Consider the following 25031-nt stretch of genomic DNA (forward strand, 5'->3'; position numbering starts at 1 on the left):
TGACTCAGTGGTTGATGAAGGCATTTGGTTACGTTCATCCTCACTGAGCTGGAAGGAATGACTCATCCCTCCTGCCCCTGCACTGGGACAGGGAAAAGTCCTTTGACACCGAGTCTGGGGACCCATGCCATGGTGGGCTGTACCCACCCAGGGAGCCCTGGAGAGAGCACATCTGACAGTAGACTGAACCATCCCTGTCCCAGCACAAGGGATGGATTTGCTCACTTATCCCTAGGTGAGAACAGATGTCAGCATGTTCTGAGCCTTTGGGCCAGGCCTCAGCAAGAGACTGATCCACCAAGAGCTAGGAAGCACACTAGCCCTTACCTGCCCCTCGCTGAGAGAGGTTGTCTTTCAGAGACTGATGCCTTTTAGGGAACACCACCTTAGCAAACTGTCAGGCCACAGTCCTCGGCTCAGCACTTAATATTGATGGGGTTTCTCGGATGTCAAGTCCACTCTCCTTTAGGCTTTCATTTCCTCCAGGACTGCATCCAGACCACAGAGCCAGGAGTCTTCCAAGAAAATCTAAGATGAAGACCCTCCCACCCCTGAGCCTCAGCCCACAGATCAATCCTAGGTCAATACTTCAGCTCCCAAAGCTTCCCAAGATAACTGCATGTCTCCCTGCTCCAGTCATTGGCCCTACCCACTGGCCAGTCCAGTGACTAGCCTGGGGATCCAGGGGAGGATTTCAAGTAGCTTACTTGTTCTCAGGTGCCTACATGCAGCATGACTGAGTTTGGAATTCTGCCACGAGAAAAGCTGAGACTGGCATCAGATTGCAGATTGGTTGGAAGGTGGTCTCAGAAACAGCCAGTGGAAGAGGTAGGGGAGAGACAAGTGCCTTGCCCAACTGTTTGACAGTATGTGCAGCTACTCCAAGCCTACAGGGACCTCCTTGGGACTATGAGGAATATTATCCCTCAGTTGTCTCCTGAGAGAGGAAGCTGGAGTATTTGTCCTCCAACCCCACCTAAGGGAACCCACGCCCAAGGGAGCCTCCCAGCACCCTTTTGTGGCCAGGAAGGCTTCCAGGCCAGAGAGAGAGAGAGAGAGAGAGAGAGAGAGATGCTAGGCCAGGAGACGGATGGAAAAAAGCATCTGGTTGGCACTTTCTAGGCAGCTAGACAGTCTTCACTTGTCCCTTCCCCATCCTGGCCACAAGAAGAGGGTGTGGCTACAAACAACCCCCTCACCACACATGAACCTGGCATTGGACTTAAGCAATGCCAGGAACCTATTGCTACAAGATCAAGAGAGCTTGAAGTTGCTAGAAAGAAACCCATGGAATGAAGGGTTTCCTGCTGAAATATTCCTGTGTCAGAGACTAGCTTGTGCTTGGGTGTGAGCAGCACCGCTCTCGGGAGCGTGCAATATTCACATGCTGCAAACTGCCTATGCAGAATGGGAAAGACGCTCCTGGCTTCTGACCTCACTGCAGCGACGGGTGGGTGGACAGAACCAGCTCTGAGTGCATCCCTGGCTGTCTGCCAGACCTTGAAAAACAGCTTAGATGGCTTAGATTGGTTGGACTGAGCCTATCTTATAAATAATCTAAGAGCTGTGAACTGCCTCCCCTGAGGCCAGGGCTGCAATGAGCAGGGCGCCCCGGGGAAGCTCAGCTGAGTTTGTTTGTTTGCTTTGATTTCTCAGAGAATAAAATGAGCCTTTCAGGCTTCAGGGAAACCTGGTAGGGTCTCCTGTGTGGTCTCTGGAATTTACCACGGCTGTCTCAGAATTAAATTGGAGGCAGAAAAGCTGAAGGCAGGGCAGGGGTTCTCGAACATGACTTGTCATTAAAATCGCTGGAGATTGCATTGCAGCGCTGGCTCCTAGGCTGCTTCCAGCCAGCCCAACTCTGCATGTGATCAGCCTGGGCCACCCGGGCTGGGGTCTGACAGACCATGCTCTGAGAAGCAAAGCATGAATGACAGCCTTTGAAATAGAGGAGCTGTGCAAAGAAGTAGAAGATAAAAAAGAACAGGGGCATCATCTGGTCATGCAGGGCCTCTGCTGAGCTGCCAGGGTCAAAGCCAGGTTCTTTTCCTGTGTCTCCTTGGTGGCGGCACAGGCTGTCAAGAGCTGATGAACAGGTTAACTTAGAGACTGCTAACCTTTCCCAGGGTTAACCAGAAAGGTCTCCATACTGACTAGAATGATTACTTGAGGTGGAAAGGGAACTGAGGCCAGGACCACTCCTCTAGACCTGGATAGGGAGGCCCGGGCTGGAGCACAGAAGCTCACAAGGGCATCCATACAGAGCAGCATCTGCACTCACTTCCCGGGACCCCAGCCAGGCAGCTGGCCTTCCCGCTTGCTCTCTTCTGGTTGTTTTTTTTTTTTTTTTTTTTCAATTTTCTCCCTAGCTTCTCTTCCTCTGAGACCCATGGTTCATCTGACATGTATTGGGAGACTTCCCTGCGCCAGGCAGATGCATGGAGGCTCACTGAGCCTTCAGGAGGGGCCTGCACAATCAGCACTCGCCAGGTGCAGTTGCAGGTATGTAGTCTTCTTGCCCTGCTGCACGATGCTTCAGGAATTCTTACCCAGCTCCCCGTCTGCAAACCCAGCATGCCTTCACCCTCAGCAGCGACCAACCCTTACATCATGTAACGGGGTTTCAGGTCCGGCATGAGGGACACAGTGGGAAGCCGGTCAGATGACTTGCGGGTGAAGGATCTTCCAAGGCCCCTTCACATTTCACAATACAGGAAGCTCTGCCTCTCGAGAGGTGGTGAAGCTGGCACTTGGAAAAGAGATGGGGCAAGAATTGGACTTCAGAATGAGGTCAGTTCCTTTAGAAAGCCTCGCTGTTTCCACCTCACAAGCGGGGTGCTGCAGAGGGAAGGGTTTTCTTCTGGTGAGGTTCCTGCATGATGCAGCTGATCACTGTCACTGGTTGCTCATCACTGATCCTGGCAGGAAGCCCCACCCTTTCTGGGGACCCCTGCGCTGGCTACTTGCTAGAGCCATCATCTCTTACTTAGCAACAACTTGTAGGATCTGTGGAAAGGGGTATCTCCTAATCAGCTCTCTTCACTTAGAGACACAGATCTTTAAAAAGCAGTGACTGGGGCCCAGGGGAGATGTTTCCAGGGCTCTCTGCCTTGTGTTGGCCTTGGAAGGCCAGGAAGGGCTCTGCATTCTTTGCTGCTCCTCATCATTGGAGGCTCCACCAGCTGCTGAGCTCTGACCTTGAACAGGGGCCCACTCTTGCCATGAGCTCTCATTCACCCCCAGCTTCTGCTGACTGGCACCAGAGGAACTTCTCCAAAACTGACCATGTCTTCTCTCTGCTTAATGCTCCCTAGCAGCCTCCCTGTGCTTCTAAGGAAACATGAAATCCTTTCTCTTTCCTACCCTGTCTCCAGTCACAGCGTCCTTGCACTCTGACTTCTGTCGCTGGCACTCACTGTGGTCCCTCCAGCTGCAGGGTTGTTGTGTCTGCTGTGCCTGCTCCTCTTTGCCACTTGCATGTCACCTCTCTAACATCTTTTCTTTGGGGAAGTCCTCTCTGACTTCTCTGATGAGGGACACCCCCACTGCTTCATGGGCCCAGATACCCTCTTCCCTTTCATATACTTAGCAAATCACCATTTTACACTTGTTTATGGGGCTATTAAAATTTTATTTGTCTCCATCTTCAGACTATCTGTTGTTGCATACCCCCCCCCCGAAATGTAGGGACATAAAGCATAATTGATTATTAGGACCATGATTTTGTGGATTAGGAATTAGGGCCAGGCACAGTAGAGACACTCATCACAGCTGATACGGCTGGGATTGCTGGAGCTGTTTGGGATTGGGGGACTGGGGCACACCTGGCTGTCCTCTAGCTTCCTTCATTGTCCTCCATGTCAGCTTTGCTGGTTCAGCACATCCATGATGGTCTTTCCACTCACAGGGCTGGGTTGTCAGAGAGCTGAGCAGGCCAGTGTCCCTTGTTCTCCACATAACAAGCTTGGGCTCACTCACAATATGGCTATCTTGGTGTGGCCAGATATGGTATAGGGGAGCTGCCCTCCCCAGCATGAAATGTCTTTAAGAGCAAGATATAAGCTGTAGGGTTTCTTCTAACCTATCTGGGTACCCAGGAGGCATCATTTCCATCACATGCTGTGGGTTTTAAGTGGGTCTCAGAGCCAGCAAGATCCAAGGGGAGGGGACCACACAAGGATGTAAATACCAGAAGCAAGTGTAACCAAGAATGTAGGATTTAATCAAAGGGATACACATTGGAGAGGTGGAACTCAAATTATCCCTATTTGCAGATGTCACAATCCTATATATAGAGGAACCCAAAGACTCCACTAAGAGACTACCAAAACTCATTAAGAGAGTTCGGTAAAGTTGTAGGATATCAGACCAACACCCAAAAAAAATCAGCCTTCTATACACAAACAATGCTATGGCTGAGAAAGAACTTATAAGATCGGCATCATTCATCATAGCTACAAAAAACGTAAATACGTTGTAATAAATTTAACCAAGGATATGAAAGATCTCTACCATTAAAATTACAGAACATAGGGCCAGCACTGTGGTACAGCAGGTTAAAGCTCCAGCCCTGAGGCTGGCATCCCATGTGGACACTATTTCAAGTCCTGACTGCTCCACTTCTGATCCAGCTCCCTGCTAATGTGCCTGGGAAAGCAGTAGAGGATGGCCCAAGTCCTTGGGCCCCTGCACCCATGTGGGAGACCCAGAAGAAGCTCCTGGCTCCTGGCTTCAGATCCGCTCAGCTCTGGCCATTTGCAGAGTGAACCAGTGGATAGAAGACCTCTCTCTGTCTCTACTTCTCTCTGTAACTCTGTCTTTCAAATAAATAAAATGAATCTGAAAAAAATTAAAACATTAAAGAAAGAAATAGAAGACACAAAAAATGGAAGAATCCATGTTCATGGATTGGAAGAATTAATGTCATCAGAATGTCCATACTACCAAAAACAATTTGTAGATTCAATGTAATATCAATCAAAGTACCAAGAATATTCTTCTCAGATCTAGGAAAAGCAATGTTAAAATTCATATGGAAAAATGAGACCATGAATAGTTAAAGCAATCTTAACAAAAATAAAGCTGGAGGCATCACATGTCAGATTTCAAGACATACTATAGAGCAGTTATGATCAAAACTGCATGGCACTGCCAAAAATAATAGACATGTAGATCAGTGGAACAGAATAGAAACCCCATAAATCAAGCCACACATCTACAACCAAATAACCTTTGACAAAGGAGTTAAAATCAGTCTTTGGAGAAAAGACAGTCTCTTCAACAAATGGTGTTTTGAAAATCAGATCTCCACATGCAGAGTATTAAACAAGACCCCTGCCTTATACTTTGTTAAAAAATCAACTCACAGTGGATCAAGGATCTAAATTTATGACCTGATACCATCAAAATATTAAAGGAAAACATCTCTACAAGACATTGGCATAGGCAAAGACTTCTGGGAAAATCCCAGAAATGCAGGCAATCAAAGCCACAATAGACAAATGGGATTACATCAAGTTAGGAACCTTTTGTACTGCAAATGAAACACTCAACGAAGAGACAATGGCAGAATGGGAGAAAATATTTATAAACTATGCAACTGATAAAGGATTAATATCCATCATCTATAAAGAGCTCAAGAAACTCAACAACAACAAAACAAACAGTACAATTAAGACACAGGCAAAGGATTTCAACAGGCATTTTTCAAAGAGTAAAATACAGATGGCCAGCAGATACATGAAGAAATGCTCAGGATCACTAGCCATTAGGGAAACGCAAATCAAAACTACAGTAAGGTTTCATGTCACCTCAGAATGGCTCTCATACAGAAATCAACAAACGATAAATGCTGGGGGATGTGGGGAAAATGGTACCCTAATACACCTTTGGTGGAAATGTAAACTAGTTTAGCCATTATGGAGGACAATACTAAGATTCCTCAGACATCTGAAAATAGATCCACCATGTGACCTAGCCATCCCACTCCTGGGAATTTACCCAAATGAAATGAAATCAGCATATGAAAGACTTATTTGTACCCCCATGTTTATTGCAGCTCAATTCATGATAACTAAGATATGGAATCAACACATCAACCCAGATGTCCATCAACTGATGATAAAGATGAAATGCTACTCAGCCATAAAAACAAATGAAATCCTGTCTTTTGCAGCAAAATGGATGCAACTGGAAACCATCATGCTTAATGAAATAAGCCAGTCCCAAAGACAAATATCATGTTTTCTCTGATACATAGTAGTTAATATAGAACACACATGAGGCCGGGGCTGTGTCTCAATAGGCTAATCCTCCGCCTGTGGCGCTGGCACAACGGGTTCTAGTCCCGGTCAGGGCACCAGATTCTGTCCCAGTTGCCCCTCTTCCAGTCCAGCTCTCTGCTGTGGCCCGGGAGTGCAGTGGAGGATGGCCCAAGTGCTTGGGCCCTGCACCTGCATGGGAGACCAGGAGGAAGCACCTGGCTCCTGGCTTCAGATCAGCGCGGTACGCCAGCCGCAGCAGCCATTGGAGGGTGAACCAACAGAAAAAAGGAAGACCTTTCTCTGTCTCTCTCTCTGTCTACTCTGCCTGTAAAACACACACACACACACACACACACACACACGGAAAAAACGGGAGTAAAATGGACATCTTGAGATTTGATTGTTGTTTCTATCCCTTGTTTGTACTCCCATGGGACTGTGTTTTTTTTTTCTTTTTGTTGTTGTTGTTTATTATGGCTGGTGCATTTGCATTGGGCCTGTGATTGTGGAGTGAACTGACATCATGTCTTTGCAGAGATTGAAGAAGGAAAATAAGGGAAGGAAGGAGGGGAACTGAGGGAAGGAGGGAGGTATGGTTGTCTTTTTGGAATTATACCTATGAGATACATGAAATCTGTTCTCTTTATAGTAATAAAAATTTTTAAAAGAATTCAGGATTTAGGCAAAAGTGAGGGGCGGGGAGACAAGAGAACATGGATAGAGAATCTGAACCCTCTTGAGCTTGTTTTTCAAAGACTGTTCCAGAACTTAGCTTGTAACATTGCACTCAGAAAGGGCCAGACCACTGTAAACAAGGAGAGCTGAAATGGCAAGAAACCAGTTTGAGTCACATCTATGACCTAAGCTGATCTTTTCTCATTATAATACCAGAGTTTCTGCCCAGGAGAGGAGTTGACTGCCATTTTGTAAACAGTGTGTGCAGTTGTATGGGCAGGAGGGCCATCCCCTTTCTCTCTTGCTGCATCTTGAACACTCTCCTAATCCTGGCTAGGAAAGCACTGGCAAACAGCTTCTGTGGGAGGCAGTTTCTTGAGCGAGCTCTATTTTCCTACTGTCTCTTAGCACAAGTCAATAAAGCTTTCCTCTGAGCAATTCCTCTTTGACACTGTTGAATAGGCTACATGCCAAGCAAATGGACCCCTGTGTCAGGTAGCACAAGTTCATTAAGTTACGTCTTTGGAGGCTAACCACCACCAGACTGGAAACCCAACCTTGGAGAAAGCGACAATGTCAGTTTTCATGTACCCCTGTCTGTCCAGAGCTTTGCTCAGTGGCCACCACGTAGAAGGTACTCAATAATACAGGTTTGATGAATGAACAAATGATGTCAACTTGAGAAGGTTGTCATAGATTAAGATTTGAGGGTTTGCCAAGACCATAAATTCTTGGGAAAGGCGAAAAATAAATGTTTGCTATTGGTAGCATTCCCAGTTGTTATACATGATCTGCTGAACTTATAGAATTGGTTAAAGAGAGGCCTAACTCTTACTCTATACTTTTAATTTTTTGCTTCTTTATCTCTATTTACTTGAAAGGGTCAGGGGAGAGATCTTCCATCTGTTGATTTATTCCCCAAATGCCCCCAACAGCTAGATACCCTTTGTGGGTGGCAGGGATCCAGGTACTCGAGCCATCACTTGCTGCTCCCAAGGGTTCACATTAGCAACAATGCTAGAACCAGAAGCATAGCCAGAACTTGAACCCAAGCACTCACTCCACATCCCAAGTGGGGACTTAATCAGTGTGCCAAATGTCTGCCCCATTTGGGATTAAAGTTTAAGACCAGAAGCCCTGACTATCGGGTGAACAGCAGCACCTACTGGCCAAATCTGGTATTGCAGTATAATTCCATTGGTTGTTGCAAATTCCCAAGGGAATTGAGTTTGGAAATCAGAAATTGCTAACCCATGGCATCCAAAGTACTAGCCAGAAATGGAAAGAGAAGTCTGGCGTTGTAGCAAATAATTTCTTCTACTGTACTTTGTCAGCATATCATGATTGTCTCTTTCTTGACAAAAATTTCACCTGAATCTATTTGGAGAGTGTTTTTACTATAGTTTCTAAAGCAGAAGCCAATTGGAAAATGGGATATTCACAGCTATTTTTAAATCACGCCATTCACTTGAGAACAAATGCTTTCAAGTAGAGTGAGATATGCCGCAGACACCAGAATTGAAAGTAAGACTGCATGCTCAAATCAGAGGTAAAACAGAGCCTGTGCCTCTCTACCAACCAGGTTTCACTGGCTCCCAGTGACCCAGTGACCATAGATGCTCTGACCTTTATCTCTGACTTACAGGAGCTGAGTAATTCCCTTCCTCTGAGTGAAAGTCATGACTTGGTTTCTATTGATTCTTCTGTGGATTGAAAGGACAAAGTTCCAATGACTAAACAGCTTACTGTCTATAGAACTCATTTCTGTTGTTAACTTTGAAATTACAGACAAACACTGATTGCTGCCAGTGGATTAGTGTCAGCAGTGGGTAGGACAGGAATCTTGATGATCGTGTATGTTCTGTTCAGTGTTAGCACAATGGGGGCGCATCTATCTCAGTCCACTTTGTCACCCTCTGGAGCAGTGGCATAAGTTTAAATTCGAGCCCTCAGGCAAATGTTCAGAAAGAGCTCCAGTGGTAACAAACTCTACTCCCAACCTCCCATCAGGGCCAGAAGTAGGGCAAGTGCCCCAGGGTTTACCCCAGGGCATGAAAGCTTTGTGAGGGGAGAAGAACAATAATCTTAAAATGAAAAGATTATGCAAAAATTTCCAGTCTCCTTGCTCTGCAGCTTCATTTCTGGGTATACTTGCTGGCCGCTGGAGATCAGGTCTTCCTGCCCAAAGTGTAACGTGCTGACCAGCAGCATGGGCATAGTAAGAAATGTAGGACCTCAGGGCCAGCACTGTGGCGTAGCGGGGCTGAGGTCCTGCATTTATTTATTTATTTATTTATTTTTAAAGATTTATTTATTTGAAAGGTAGAGTTACAGAGAAGCAGAGAGAGAAAGAGCTGTCTTCCATCCACCAGTCCACTCCCCAAATGGCTGCAACGCCAGAGCTAGGCTGATCTGAAGCCAGGAGCCAGGAGCTTCTTCCAGGTCTCCCACATGGGTGCAGAGGCCTAAGGACTTGGGCCATCTTCTACTGCTTTCCCAGGTCATTAGCAGAGAGCTGGATCAGAAGTGGAGCAGCTGGGACTCTAACCGGTGCCCACATAGGATGCTGGCACTGCAGGCAGAGGGTTAGCCTACTACTCCACTGCGCCAGCACCAAGGGCATGGATACCTTAACCACTAGGCTAAATGCCCATTTTCCAACTCACCTTCTCGATTTGATCAGGCAGCTCTAGGCTCTGCCTTCTTAGAATAATGCCATGGCTTGCCAAGATGTGCTTTCTGCAGCCCTGAACTGCTTGGGTAATATTTCCTGTTCCAAATAAGGGAAAGCACCTTTTTTTAACAAAACATCTATACATAATATCAAGAACTTTTATACAGTGATACTACCTGGCAATCCCTGTTCTACTTTTTAAAAAAATGAATAAGTTGAGAAAAAAAGATGAATAACTTGGCCTGAGGAAAAAAAGCAATCTTCTGAAGTTCAGAGATGGCCGATGGCCGTTTGTCCACTGATGAACACCCACCCAAATCACAGGTGCCAGGTGCACACACACACATGCCCTCCAGCCACGCACAATTCTGACAGATCTCCCCTGCCTCAGTGGCACAGGAACAGGAACACGTTCGCCGTTCGGCCATCTGTCCAACCCCTTCCATCTCTCCCAGCCATTCCTGTCTGGTCCCAGCTGCCTTCACCTCTCACCAGACAGGCTGGTTTCTTTAGAACATGAATCACATCCTACTCGCACTCAAATGCCCCATAGCACATGTAACTCTGAGGATCCTGCAGTGTATTCTAGAAGGTTCTGGGAAGCCTAGCCTTGATTTTTTTTTTTAAATCAGGGCTCCTGTATTTTTAAAATTTTATTTTGTTTGAGATAGAGAAAAGAGAGAAGCACATGTTCCTGTCCATTGGTTCACTTCCCAAATGCCGATAATGACCTGGGCTGGGTCAGGCTGAGACCAGGACTCTCCACATGGAGGGAAGAAACACAATTACTTGAGCCATCACCCCTGCCTCCCAGGGGCTTCATTAGCAGGAAGCCGGAGTCAGGAGCAGAGCCAGGACTTGAACCCAGCCCTCTGATGTGGGATTCAGGCATCTTGAACAGTGTTCTAACCACTAGGCGAAACACCCACTCCTCCCTCCAGTCTTTGACCACTCTCTGTGTCCAGACACATGCCCAGCTTGTCCCTGTACAGGCCCTAGCAGTCCTGCCCTCCAACAAATGCCTCTAACTCCACATCTTCACCGTATACTCCCAGCTTTATTTACACATGGCTTGCAGTTACTGCTCTTTTGTTTATTTTCAGTGGCAGGGCTCAGTCACTCCAGAGTTCTCTGTGACTATTTGTTAAATGAGTGCATTAATTTTAAATCCTATATTTCAGTTACTTCCAAAGCAACTGGGTTCTGGATTCCAAACGGTGTCCCCTTGCAGGATGAGAGCCCCTGGAGTTTTTTTGTTTTGTTTTGTTTTGTTTTTGCCTCTGGGTGCCACATGTTGCCCACGACGTGTTGAACAGCCTGGGGTTTGCTAAGTGCAGAAACTTACACTTGTCTATACAATTAAATCTTGTCAGAAGCAGCTTCTGCATTGTCAGTGTCATCTCCCTGAGTGTGTCACCCAAAGCATGATCCTGCCTCTCAGTCTGAGCTGCCTGAATGTGAGGGTGTTCTCACCTTGCATGACTTGGAAGAGTCACAGTAACAGCTGAGCAGGCCCAGAGGGTCTGAGTGAACCACAGGTCTGCAGTCAGTGCTAGCCGGCTGCATCCTATCCTTTTGTCCCGCCACCACCCTCCAGTACAAATAGGACAGCATAGGCTATGTATTTTTTCAGTTCCTAGTAGCCATATATATATATATATATATATATATATATTTTTTTTTTGGACAGGCAGAGTTAGAGAGAGAGAGAAAGGTCTTCCTTCCATTGGTTCACCCCCCAAATGGCCGCTACTGCCGGCGCACTGTGCCGATCCAAAGCCAGGAAATCCAAAGCCTAAGAAATTAGGTGTATCCCTTTAGGTTTCAGTTTCCACATTCATCATATAGATACAATACCTTCTTTTCTTTTCTTTCTTTCTTTCTTTCTTTCTTTCTTTCTTTCTTTCTTTCTTTCTTTCTTTCTTTCTTTCTCTCTTTCTCTCTTTCTCTCTTTCTCTCTTTCTCTCTTTCTCTCTCTCTCTCTCTTTCTTTCTCTTTCTCTCTTTCTTTCTTTCTCTCTCTCTTTCTCTCTTTCTTTCTCTCTCTCTTCCTTTCTTCCTTTCTTTCTTCCTTTCTTCCTTTCTTTCTTTCTTCCTTCCTTCCTTTCTTTCTTTCTTCCTTTCTTCCTTCCTTCCTTCCTTCCTTCCTTTCTTTCTTTCTCTCTTTCTCTCTCTCTCTTTCTCTCTTTCTCTCTCTCTCTCTTTCTCTCTCTCTCTTTTTCTCTTTCTCTCTTTCTCTCTTTCTCTCTTTCTCTCTTTCTTTCTTTCTTTTTTGACAGGCAGAGTTAGACAGTGAGAGAGACAGAGAGAAAAGTCTTCCTTCCATTGGTTCACTCTCCAAATGATCGCTACTTGCCAGAACTACGCCTATCCGAAGCCAGGAGCCAGGTGCTTCCTCCTGGTCTTCCATGCGGGTGCAGGGGCCCAAGCACTTGAGCCATCCTCCACTGAACTCCCGGGCCACAGCAGAGAGCTGGACTGGAAGAGGAGCTACCAGGACAGAACCAGCGCCCCAACCGGGACTAGAACCCGGGGTGCAGGCTCCACAGGCGGAGGATTAGCCTAGTGAGCCGCAGCGCCGGCCAGTAGCCCCATTTTTTAAAAAAAGATTTTATTCATTTATTTGAGAGGTAGAGTTACAGACAGTGAGAGGGAGAGACAGAGAGAAAGGTCTTCCTTCCATTGATTCACTCCCTAAATGGCTGCAACGGCCAGGAGTCAGGTGCTTCTTCCAGGTCTCCCACGTGGGTGCAAGGGCCCAAGCACTTGGAACATCTTCTGCTTTCCCAGGCTACAGCAGAGAGCTGGATTGGAAGAGGAGCAGCCAGGACTAGAACCGGCACCCAATGGGATGCTGCACCACAGGCAGAGGATTAACTTACTGCGCCATGGCACCGGCTCCCCTAGTAGCCACATTTAATAAGCAAAATCAAACAGGTAAAATTAATTCTAACAAAATATTTGTATTAGAACCACTTTAACATCATTTTAATATGTAATTAGTATAAAATTATTAACCAGCTACTTCATAGTTTTTGTTCTTGGCATAAAGGCTTGGAAATCTGGGGTGTGTTTTACAAGGACAGTCTGTGATTGGCAGCTCTGGTGCTTGCACCGCTGGATCGAGTCCACCACTGCTGTCTTATCCACACCCCCATTCTGTCGCTCCCCCTCTTCGTGGAGGAGCAACACTAAGCCCTGCCTAGGCTTCATATCCGAGTCACGGCACCATTATGTCGCTCCCCCTCTTCGTGGAGGAACGACACAGGACCCTGCACTGTTCTTTCGTCTGCTCGGCCCTCCCCGGGTTTGCTGCTGGTTCTTCCCGGGTTGGCTACTGTCCCTTCCACCTCCGTGGAAGGGCAGTTCCCCCTGGCCACATTCCCCACTTCCGCAGGGGAGCGGCACACCGCCGGCCGGCTTTCTCGGGGGCTGCACGGGTTCCCTTAGATGTTCCCCATAGATGTTCTCGTGCATGCCGTCTCTCTCCTCCTTTATAGTCCTCCTCCGCCAATCCCAACTTGGCTGCCCACACACCGAGTACGCTGCTCTCCAATCAGGAGCAAGTCCTACAGTTTATTGGTTGAACTGGAGGCAGCTGTGCGGAAGCTGTTTACTTCTCTCCCAGCGCCATATTGTGGGAGAGCAGATGCATAGAATAAGTCTTAATTCCAGTAACTCAGTCTAGTCCGGATTGCTCCCCACACCATTCAGCCTTGCTGTTCCCAGAGTCTGCTGTTCCCAACCCCCTTCCAGGTGTGGCCTTCCTCACCTCTCCTGTTCACACCTGCTGTTGCTGAAGAATTCTGCCTCTGGGGCTCTGGCATTCCTTACCTGCAACCCATTTGTGCGCACAGGTGGCCCCTGGAGCCTGTTCTGGAGAGCAGAGGCTGAGGCAAAGGCCTGGCCAATTCACAAGCGGCAAGGGACCCCAACAGGGTTAGAGGTGGGTTCTGAGGGTGGCTCCAGCCTGCAGACTGTGAGCTGATGAGCACCATCAAGCTCTGTTCCTTCCTCCGTCTGCATGCAGCACAGCCCCCTGGATACCTGGGCTGGCAGCCAGCGGAACATGCCCTACTGGCATGGGCGAGGGTCCCCAGAACTGGCATGTGAGGCGGAGCCCTAGGTGACCAGGGTTCACTGGCAGGGGGCCAGCTTCGGCAGTGCTGCACAGCCATGGGGCACCCTGCCTCCATTTCTCCCCATTCCAGGTAGCTTCCACTTGGAGCTGATTCCTTTTGGGAGCTCCCCAGCCGACTTCTTTAAACACTGCAAAGGATGCTTTCATCATTATTTTGAAAAACTCCGAGAAAAAAAAGTTTGGTGCCTAGCACATAGCTCTTTCCCCAATTGCTTCAAAGGTACCTTTTTATTGTTTGTGTCTTCAGATCCAGAGCCACAAGCCCTGTTTGGTTGTTGTATCTCTGAAGGCTCTTTTGATCTAGAGTTTTGCCTCCTGTGGTTCCCAGGTTTTTGTTTGTTGTTGTTGTTGTTGTTTCCATTGACTTGAAGAAATTGGGCCAATTATCCTGCATGGACTGTTCCACCTTCTAGATTTATCTCCTGATAAGGTATGTAGAGCATTTTTTTTTTTTTTTAAGCCAGGAGCCAGGAGCTTCTTCCAGGTCTCCCACGAGGTTGCAGGGCCCAAGGACTTGAGTCATCGTCCACTGCTTTCCCAGGCCAGAGCAGAGAGGTGGATCAGAAGTGGAGCAGCTGGGTCTGGAACCGGTGCCCACATGGGATGCCAGCACTTTAGGCCAGGGCGTTAACCCGCTACACCACAGCGCCGGCCCTGAGAATACATTATTATTGTTGTAAGTCCCCAGGTTTAGAGTAATTTGTTATGCAGTGCTGTTGTTGGAGTTCTGAACAGTGGGATTTCCTTATAGTGTTGTCTGTTTCTACACCCCCTTGTTACTTCTAAACTAATGGCAGATGTAAAGATTTGATCAATTTCCATGCAGTGTGGGGGTGGGGCCAGCTGGGCATGTGGAGAAGTGATTGAGGCAGTGCATTGGCAGGACTCCAGGGTGACAGGAGACCCTGCAGCAAAAAAGATCATGAACCATCCTTGTGAGATCTTGTTTGAAATCCAAAAGCCTGGTCTAGCCGTTCAGATGCTGGTTAAAACTCTCAGGTCCCACATTGGAGTGCCCGTGTTTAATTCCTGACTCCACTCCTGACTCCCATTTCCTGCTGATGGAGACACTGGGAGTCAGTATTCAAATAGTTGGGTGGGAGATGTGGATTGTGTTCCCTGTTTCAGCCTTGACCCAGCCCCCACTATTGTGGGTATTTGAGAAGGTGAACCAGCAGACGGGAATTCTGTCTCTTTGCTTCCCAATTTCATAAAAATAAATTTAAGAAGTAAAATCTGAGGTCTGTTATTTTAAATCCATTGTTTTTGGTTCGTGTTAGTTGATGTGTATGTGCCTTTTTAATGAACTCTTAGTCATTAAAGGGTGCGTAGGATTTTCCTTGTTTTATTCTGTTATAAACATTTAAAATGTACATTCTTTGTGAATGTATTACATTTATTATTACATTTAGTATTAATACATGTAATTTTTTTTGACAGGCGGATTTAGATAGAGAGAGAGAGACAGAGAGAAAGGTCTTCCTTTCCATTGGTTCATCCCCAAAATGGCCGCTACAGCTGGCGCTGCGCTGATCCGAAGCCAGAAGCCAGATGGCTCCTCCTCATCTCCCAGGTGAGTTCAGGGCCCAAGCACTTGGGCCATCCTCCACTGCACTCCTGGGCCACAGCAGAGAGCTGGACTGGAAGAGGAGCAACCGGGACAGAGTCCGCCACCCCAACCGGGACTAGAACCCAGGGTGCCAGTGCCGCAGGCTGAGGATTAGCCAAGTGAGCCATGGTGCCAGCCTAATACATGTAATATTAATCATTATTATACTTAATGATTACCTGTTCCAGTGAATCGATGTCCCATGGCTTATTAATCATTCTCCTATATTTCAAAGTTTTGGTTATATCAAATTTTCTACAACTTAGATAATGCTGCAAAGCATATCTTCACATGTGGGCATTCGTTCTGGTGTTGTGTGATGCAGTGCCTGTGTCCAGTTGTATTTTTAGGGTGTTTTTACACTGTTGTGAGGTATAAAGCCACCTTTCCAAGTCTCTGCAAGTATGTCTGTGAACAATATTGTGCATTTCTTTTGGAATGGTCACTCACATTACATATATATGCATGTGTATAAATTAAGTGTGCTTTAAGAGTCCTTGACTCTTTCTCTCCTGGATTACCAGTGAGTGCAAGTATTTTTCATGTGTTTGTTCTTTTTATTTTCTTTTGTATGAAATACTTGTCCCAAGTTTTCACCCTCTTAATCAGTTGGGATCTTATTATTGGCCTTATGGGTGTACATGATTTCTGGCTCCACTGTGGCAAGCAAGCATCCTGATTTGCTCAGGACTGGGGTGGTAAGGTTGAAATGTTCAATTGAGGAATTGGAAAAAATCCCAGCATGCAGCTGTGCCTTGAACTAGCCCTTCCTGGAAGTCCATTCTATCAGTTCTCCCTGTGGCAGATTCCTGCCTCCCACTGGGTTCTGGTTCCGTGTCACTTCCTCAGGGGACGTCTTGCCCTTAGGTAACCCAGAGCCGTCTCTCCGTGTCTGCTGCTTTTCTAGGATGCTCGTTATGTTTTCCTTGCTGCAGCTTTCAATATCTGAATTTGTGTTTATTTGTTTTACTGGTTTGCTTTCCTCCTCTGGAATATAAGCCACATGGAACAGAGACAGGTCGCTCAGTTGCTGGTGTACGGACTTCCTCCAGAGTCTGACTCCAGAGGTAAATTGGGTCAGCCAATGCTGACGCTTTCCTATGTGTGGATTGGGACACTTCGAGCTGCTCACATTAGACAGTCAGGACTTGGCAGGCTAGACCAGGACTCCTCTGCACACACTGCCGAATAGCCATTTTACTATGTGACACTAGTGCCCCCTTGTTGACTATATACATTAAAGAGATGACCATGAAAAATAACATTTGTTAAGTAGATAGCAATGCCAAGCACTTTTCCAAAAATATTTTAGACAGATTATCTTAATTTATCTAAGAACCCTGTGAGACAGATGGAATTATTAGCCCCATTGTACAGACATAGAAACTGAGGCGTGTGAAAGTGAAGGTGATTTCCAAGTTAGATTGGCACCGTCAGAATCTGAATCTGAGCACACATCTCTGGAGTTTCATCCAACCTTGCTGCTTTTGTGAGCCACGTCGACAGTTCTGCCAAACCTGCACTGATCAGAGACTCTCTCAGGAACTGAGAAGTCTTGAAAGTAGTCAATCATTTCTCCTCACACGCTTGTTTCTTTCTGTGTGATCATGCACATCTGTGTCAGTGAAGGAGTATGGTTTTCTTAGATGGAATTTTCTCAACTTGCTTTCTAATCAACATCATCCAAGTATAATTTACATACAATACAATCCGCTCATTTAATGTAGATGTCCATGAAATTTGATGAGTTATTCACATAGGTAGCTACTGCCACAGTGAAGCTGCAGACCACTTCCATTGATCCAGAAAGATCCCTCGGACCTCTTCTAGGGCAAACTCCTTGAGCAGCCACTCATCTGCTTTTTGTCAGTGTAGATGACATTTATCTCTTCTAGAGTTTGGTATCAAGGGACTCAGAACACTGTGTACACCCAATGAGTCTGGCTTCTTTTGCTCAAATGTTATTTTTGAGACTGTCATGTTGTTGGATGTCTCAGTCGCTCATTTCTTTTTACCGATGTATAGCATTCTGTTTTACGGCCATACCACAGAGCTTTTATCTGTAAATGGATGGACAGTTGAGTTATTTCCAATTTGGAGTCCTCATTAGCAAAGCTGTTATGAACTTTACTCTTCACGTGGATGCACATTTAATTCCTCTCCAGTAAATCCTCACCATTGGAATTTGTGGGTCAAATGAAAAGTATGTATTTAACTTTATAAGACTCTGCTAAACTGATTACCAAATGACTATAGCATTCCCAACAAAAATACCTGGGAGGCCAGCGCTGCGGCTCACTAGGCTAATCCTCTGCCTGCGGCGCAGGCACCCTGGGTTCTAGTCCTGGTTGGGGCGCCGGATTCTGTCCTGGTTGCTCCTCTTCCAGTCCAGCTCTCTGCTGTGGCCAGGGAGTGCAGTGGAGGATGGCCCAAGTGCTTGGGATCTGCATCCGCATGGAAGACCAGGAGGAAGCACCTGGCTCTGGGCTTCAGATCAGCAGCCGCAACATGCCAGCCATAGCAGCCACTTGCGGGGGTGAGCCAACGGAAAAAGGAAGACCTTTCTCTCTGTCTCTCTCTCTTACTTACTGTCTTGACTCTGCCTGTCAAAAAAAAACAAAAAACAAAACAAAAACAAAAACAAAAACAAAACCACCTGCGAGTTCCAGTTGCTCCACATACTCATTAACACTTACTATTGTCAGTCTTTTAATTTTAAGCTGTCTAGTTGTGCTGTTTAGTTGTTCTGTAGTTTTATCTCATTGTGGTTTTAATTTGCATGATGTTAATTGTTTTTCTGGTGTTTACTGACAATTTGCTTATTTTAAGAGCATCTTTCTAAGTATTTTCCCATCTTAAAAAATTTTGTTGTTTTATCATTGAGTTATAGAAGTTGTTTATATATTCTAGGTACATATCCATTGTCAGATACATTCATATGTATTGGATATTTTCTCCTACTTTGGGAGAGCGAGAGCATCCATCCACTGGTTCACTCCCCAAATGGCCATAATGGCCAGGTCTGGGCCAGGCTGAAGCCAGGAGCCAGGAGCTACTTCTGAATCTCCCATGTGGATGCAGGGACCCAAGAACTTGGGCCAGCCTCTGCTTTCCCAGGCTGGGAGCTGGATTGGAAGTGGAGCAGGGGCTGGCACAGTGGTGCAGTGGGTTAAAGCCCTGGCCTGAAGTGCCGGCATCCCATATGGGTGCTGGTTCCAGTCCCTGCTGCTCCTCTTCTGATTCAGCTCTCTGTTATGGCCTGGGAAAGCAGTAGAAGATGGTCCAAGTCCTTGGGCCCCTGCACTCATGTGGGAGACCCAGAAGAGGCTCCTGGCTTCAGATTGGCGCAGCTCCGGCCATTGTGGCCATCTGGGGAGTGAACCAGTGGGTGGAGGACCTCTCTCTCTGTCTCTCCCTCTCTCTGTAATTCAAATAAATAACTAAATCTCTTTAAAAAAAAAAAAAAAGGAAGTGGAGCATCTGGGACTCGAGCTGGCACCCATATGGAATACAGCACTGCAGGACGTGGCTTAACCCACTGTGCCACAGTGCTGGCCCCTCATTTTCTTAATAGAGTATTTCAAAATGCAGGAGTCTTCATTTTGAAGATCAGTTTATCTTTCTTTAGAAAAGGAATTTGTGCTTTCCATGCATATTTATTCTTTTTAAAATATTTATTTATTTATTTATTTTTGACAGGCAGAATTAGACAGTGAGAGGGAGAGACAGAGAGAAAGGTCTTCCTTTTTCCATTGGTTCACCCCCCAAGTGGCCACTACAGCTGGTGTGTTGCGGCTGGCACACTGCGCCAATCTGAACCCAGAAGCCAGGCACCTCCTCCTTGTCTCCCATGTCGGTTGAGGGCCCAAGCACCTGGGCCATCCTCCACTGCCTTCCTGGGCCACAGCAGAGAGCTGGACTGGAAGAGGAGCAACCAGGACAGAATCTGGTGCCCTGACCGGGACTAGAACCCAGGGTGCCAGCGCTGCAGGTGGAGGATTAGCCTAGTGAGCCGTGGCACCGGCCGTTTATTTATTTATTTATTTATTTATTTATTTATTTATTTATTTATTTATGAGAGAGCGAGAAAGAAACAGAGAATGAGAGAGAGAATATCTCATTTACTGGTTCACTTGCAAAGATGCTTGCCACATCCAGAGCTGGGCCAAGTCCAGGAGCTGGGAATGTAATCTGTGTCTCCCACATGGGTGACAATAACCTAACCACTCGGGACATCACCACTGCCTCCCAGAGTCTGTATTAGTCGAAAGCTGGAGTCAGGACCCAGAACCCGGCACTGAACTCAGGCACTCCCATGTGTGACAGGGGCATCTCAGCAGGGAACTTGATGGCTAGGCCAAATGCCTATTCTTTCATGTGTATTTCCTTTGACTACTTTCAAGATTTAGTTTTTTATGGGGTCAGCGTTGTAGTGGGAAAAGTCTCCGTCTGTGAAGCCAGCGTCCCATATGAGGGCCGGTTTGAGTCCCAGCTGTTCCACTTCCGATCTGCCTCCCTACTGATGAGCCTGGGGAAGCAGCAGAGGATGGCCCAAGTGCCTGGACCCCTGCATCCAAGTGGGAGTCCCAGACGAAGCTCCTGGCTCCTGGCTTTGGCCTGGCCCAGCTCCGGCTGTTATGGTAGAGCAGCCGGGAGTTGAACCAGTGCCCACATGGGGTGCTGATGTCACAGGTGATGGCTTTACCTGCTACACCACAATGCTGGCCCTTTATTTCTTGTTTCTCTCTTCATTATGTTATGTGTTCCATTATAATCTTGAGCATATTGCACATATTTACAGTGACTATTATATTTTTCTGTGTGATGATTCTATTAACTCTCATTTCTAGGTATATTTGTGTTGGCTGATTTTTCTCCTGACTAATATTTCACATTTTCTTGCTTTTTTGCATGTCTAGTCAATTTTTTATTAAATGCCAACCCATCTGACTTTTAGATCATCAAACTCTAGATTTGATTATGCTCTATTAAAAGGAATTGCAGTTATTTTCAGTCCTATTAGGTCATTTCACATCTTTTTTTAAGCTATTTTAACCAGGCCAAAATTAGTGTTTCCTAGAGGACTAGTTTAAGCTCATTGCTAAGGTAATCTACTGATTACTCATGTACTCAGCAAAGTCTCTCCACCGAGCTGCAGAGAATACAAATACTTCTGTCCCTTCCTGAGTTCCTAAAATTGCTCTACTTGTAACTCACCAATACTTTTTCTTTCCTTGGAATTATTATTTTTTTTAATCTTGAGAGTTTTGCCCTGATCATGAGGAAATGGTTTTCAACCAAAGACTCCAGAGAACACCTAGGCGTGTAGATCTGAGCTCTTGGCCTACAGTTCTCTGCTTTACAGATTCTTGCTGCCTCAGTCTTCCCCAGACTCCAGTCTCTGCCTTCTCAACCCAACTAAACTGCTTGGCCCTATTTTCTCCACCTGTGTCAAGATCACATGTTGCCTTCAGGTTTCCTTTAGATTCCTGGAAGGCCTTGTCTCCAGTGTTTCCCTTCTCCCAGAGATCACAGTGCTGCGGTCTCTTGTCTGATACCTGTTAAAAAAAAAAAAAAAAACAGACTTTGTGCACCATGGACATTTTGCAGATGGTTTGTTAAATATATTATGCTTCTCTACCTGTTTTAGCAGGCCGACAATTCTGGGCACTGTTGCTCCCACACAGCCAGGAGAGAAGTCAGCTTTCTTTTCTTTTTCAAAAAGCAGCTGTATGGAGATAATAATTCACATATCATACAATCTGATAGTTCTTTAATTTTTTAAAATAAAAACATTGAAATAAATGGAAAAAATAGTTCTTGTTTGGATCTCAGAGTTCTGCAACCATCACCACCATCAGTTCTAGAATAGTGTTATCACATAAAAAAGAAACTCCCTAACTGTTAGCAGTTCGTTCCCATTTCCGTGCTGGACCCGCCTCTTCCTCCGTCACAGCCCCTCCTCCGGCATTGACATCGCTGCTTTGTCTCAGTGTATTTGCCTCTTCTGGCTGCATTTTAAAATACCCCTCCTCCTAAATAACTGCAGTGATACATACGTCACCATCATCTCCTCCATCCTTTCCTCTCCCCTAAACACCCATACCTTTGGTAACCATAACTTAACTTTCTACATCTGTAAGGTCAACTTTTAAAGAGTCCATATGAATGATGTCATGCAGTGTATGTCTTTCTGTGCCGGACTTGCTTCCTTAACATAATGTTTTCCAGGTTTATCCATGTTGTAGCAGATGATAAGATTTCATTCTTTGTTTTATGCATGAATAGTCTTCCATTCCACATTTTCTTTATCTATTCATTCTTTAATGGCCATTTATGATGATTCCATTTCCTGGCTAGTTTGCATAGCACTGCAGTACCTATGAGTACAGGTATCTCATGGATCTAATGATTTCATTTCCACTGGATATTTACCCAGTAGAAGGAGCTCTGGGTCATGTGATAGTTCCACTATTGATTTTTTTGGGGAAAGCCCTGTGCTGTTTTCCATAATGGCTGTACTAATTTACATTCCAGTCAAAAGTGTGAAAAGGTTTCCTTTTCTCCACATCCTTGCCAAAACTCATTTTCTTTTAATTTTTGTTGATGGCCGTTCTCACAGGAGTGAGGTAATATCTTATTATGCCTTTGATTTGCATTTCCCTGATGATTAGGGGATATTGAACATTCTGTCATGTACCTATTGGCCATTTGTATGTTTTCTTTAGAAAAATGCCTAGTTTGGTATTTTGCCCATTGTTTAATTTGCTTATTTGTTTTTTTGCTACTGAGTTTTTGGGATTCCTTGTAAATTTTGGACATCATTTTCTTATCAGATATACAAGTATAGTTTGAAAATGTTTTCTCTCACTGTGTAGGTCATCTCCTCACTTTGTTGGTTGCCTTCTTTGTTGTGCAGAAACTTTTTACTTTCATGTGACACACTTTGTTTTTCCTTTTGTTGCCTTTGCTTTTGAGGTCATATTAAAAAATTATTGCTCAGACCAATGTCATGCTGCATTTCTCCTTTGTGTTCAGACCTTCTGTGTAAGTCTTTAATCCATTTTGAGTTTGTTTTTGCATGTGATGAGAGAGAAGGATCTGACTTCATACTCTTATATGTGGACACAGTTTTTCCAATATCACTTATTGAAAAGGCAGAGCTTTTCCTAGTATCTGTTCTTGGATCTTTGTTGAAAATCAGCTGACTGTAAATGCCTGAAGTTGTTTATGGCTCTCTATTCCGTTCCGGTCTATGATCTGTTTTCATGACAATATCATGTATGGCTTTATAGTATATTTTGAAGTTAGATAGTATGATAATTCCAGTTTTGTTTTGTATTCTCCAAATTGCTTTGCCCACTGGGGGTCTTTTGTGACCCTATACAAATTTTATAGTGTTTTTACTATTTCTGTGAGGAATGCCTTGCATTGAATCTACATATATTTGGGTAGTATGGACATTTTAACATTACTTCTACCAATCCATGAACAAGACATTACCATTTACTTTTTTTTTTTTTTTTTTTTTGGACAGGCAGAGTGGACAGTGAGAGAGAGAGAGAGAGAAAGGTCTTCCTTTACTGTTGGTTCACCCTCCAATGGCCGCGGCACCGGCCACCATTTACTTTTGTTTTCTTCAATTTCTTTCATCCCTGTTTTCTAGTTTTCAGTGTAGAAATTTTTTACCTCCTTAGTTAAATTTATTCCTAGGTATTTTTTTGGTAGTTGTTGAAAATAGGCTTCCATGGCCGGCACCACGGCTCACTTGGCTAATCCTCCGCCTGTGGTGCCAGCACCCCGGGTTCTAGTCCTGGTTGGGGTGTCAGATTCTGTCCCGGTTGCCCCTCTTCCAGGCCAGCTCTCTGCTGTGGCCCGGGAGTGCAGAGGAGGATGGCCCAAGTGCTTAGGCCCTGCACTCATATGGGAGACCAGGAGAAGCACCTGGCTCCTGGCTTCGGATCGATGCGGTGTGCCAGCCGCAGCGTGCCAGCTGTAGCAGCCATTTGCGGGGAGTAAACCAATGGAAAAGAAAGACCTTTCTCTCTGTCTCTCTCTCTCACTGTCTAGCTCTGCCTGTCAAAAAAAAAAAAAAAAAAAAAAAAAAAAAAAAAAAAAAAAGAAGCTTCCTTGATTTCATTTTCAGATAATTCATTATCAGCATATCGAAATACTAGTGGTTTTAGTATGTTGATTTTGTATCCTGTGATCTTATTGAATCTGTGTACTGGTTCTAACAGGTTTTAATGGAATGTTCAGAGTTTTCTATACATAAGATCACGTCACCAGCAAACAGGGACAATTTAACTCCTTCCTTTCCAACCTGAATGACTTTCATTTCTTAAACCTGAGTGCTCAGGCTAGGACTTCTAGTACTACGTTCAATATAAGTGGTGAAGGTTGGAAGCCTTGTCTTGTCCATATCTTAGAGAAAATGCTTTCAGTTTTTCTGCATTCAGTATGAGGTTAGCTATGAGTTTGTCATATGTAGTCTTTTAAAAAAGATTTATTTATTTATTTGAAAGAGTTACACGGAGAGAAGAGAGGCAGAGAGAAAGAGGTCTTCCATCTGCTGGTTCACTCTCCAATTGGCTGCAATGGCTGGAGCTGTGCTGATCCGAAGCTAGGAGCCAGGAGCTTCTTCTACGTCTCCCATGTGGGTTCAGGGTCCATGGAGGCCCTCTTCTACTGCGCCCATATGGGATGCCAGCACTGCAGGTGGCAGCTTTACTCACTACGCCAGAGTTGGCCCCCACATATAGTCTTTATTCTGTTGTGTATATTATACCTAATTTGTTGAAAATCTTTATTATGAGGGAAAGTTGAATTTTTTTTCAAATTTTTTTCTACATCTGTATAAATGGTCATATGATTTTTGTCCTTCATTCTGTTAAAGAGATAAATTCAGTTTTTTATTTGCATATATTGAACCATCCTTGCTTCCCTAGAATGAATCCTGCTTCCTCATCATGGATGGTCATTTTGATGTGCTGTTGAATTTGGTTTGTGTCGCTCCCCGTCTTCGTGGAGGAACGACACAGGACCCTGCGCTGTTCTTTTGTCTGCTCGGCCCTCCCCGGGTTTGCTGCTGGTTCTTCCCGGGTTGGCTACCATCCCTTCCACCTCCGTGGAAGGGCGGTTCCCCCTGCCACTTTCCCCACTTCCGCGGGGGAGCGGCACACCGCCGGCCGGCTCTCTCGGGGGCTGCTCAGATGTTCCTCAGGTGTTCCTCGTGCATGTTGTCTCTCTCCTCCTTTATAGTCCTCTTCCACCAATCCCAGCTCTGCTACCCACACGCCGAGTACGCTGCTCTCCTCCAATCAGGAGTAGGTCCTACAGTTTATTGGTTGAACTGGAGGCAGCTGTGTAGAAGCTGTTTTTACTCCTCTCCCAGCGCCATATTGTGGGAGAGCAGATGTATAGAATAAGTCTTAATTCCAGTAACTTAGTCTAGTCCGAGTTGCTCCCAGTTGCTCCCCACAGGTTTGCTGATGTTTTGTTGAGAATTTTTACATCTATGTTCATCAGGAAAATAGGCCTGTGGTTCTCTTTTTTCTTTTCTCTTTCTTTTCTTTTTTTTTTTTCTTTTGTTGTTGTGTCCTTATGCAGTTTTGGTAACAAGGTAATTCAGGTCTCATGGAATGAGCTTGAAAGAATTACCTGCTCTTCA

General features: G+C 45.5%; 1 long non-coding RNA gene across 7 annotated transcripts in view; it reads left to right on the top strand.

Annotated features, from left to right (window-relative positions):
• The first annotated feature begins 12585 nt into the window (after positions 1-12585).
• The window catches only part of LOC127488133 (uncharacterized), a 36106-nt gene continuing 23660 nt past the window's right edge, over positions 12586-25031 (top strand). For 2 of the 7 annotated variants that reach the window (XR_016219201.1, XR_016219200.1), the window contains exons 1-4: positions 12586-13557; positions 13823-13972; positions 14081-14182; positions 15193-15325. This is a non-coding gene — a long non-coding RNA (uncharacterized LOC127488133). The remainder of the gene's footprint in view (positions 13558-13822; positions 13973-14080; positions 14183-15192; positions 15326-25031) is intronic. The other 5 variants (XR_016219204.1, XR_016219205.1, XR_016219203.1 and 2 more) reach the window with 4 other exon arrangements.

The sequence above is a fragment of the Oryctolagus cuniculus genome, chromosome 13 (assembly GCF_051225735.1).
Source record: "Oryctolagus cuniculus isolate XC-2025 breed Fujian yellow rabbit chromosome 13, ASM5122573v1, whole genome shotgun sequence".
NCBI classification, from domain to species: domain Eukaryota; kingdom Metazoa; phylum Chordata; class Mammalia; order Lagomorpha; family Leporidae; genus Oryctolagus; species Oryctolagus cuniculus.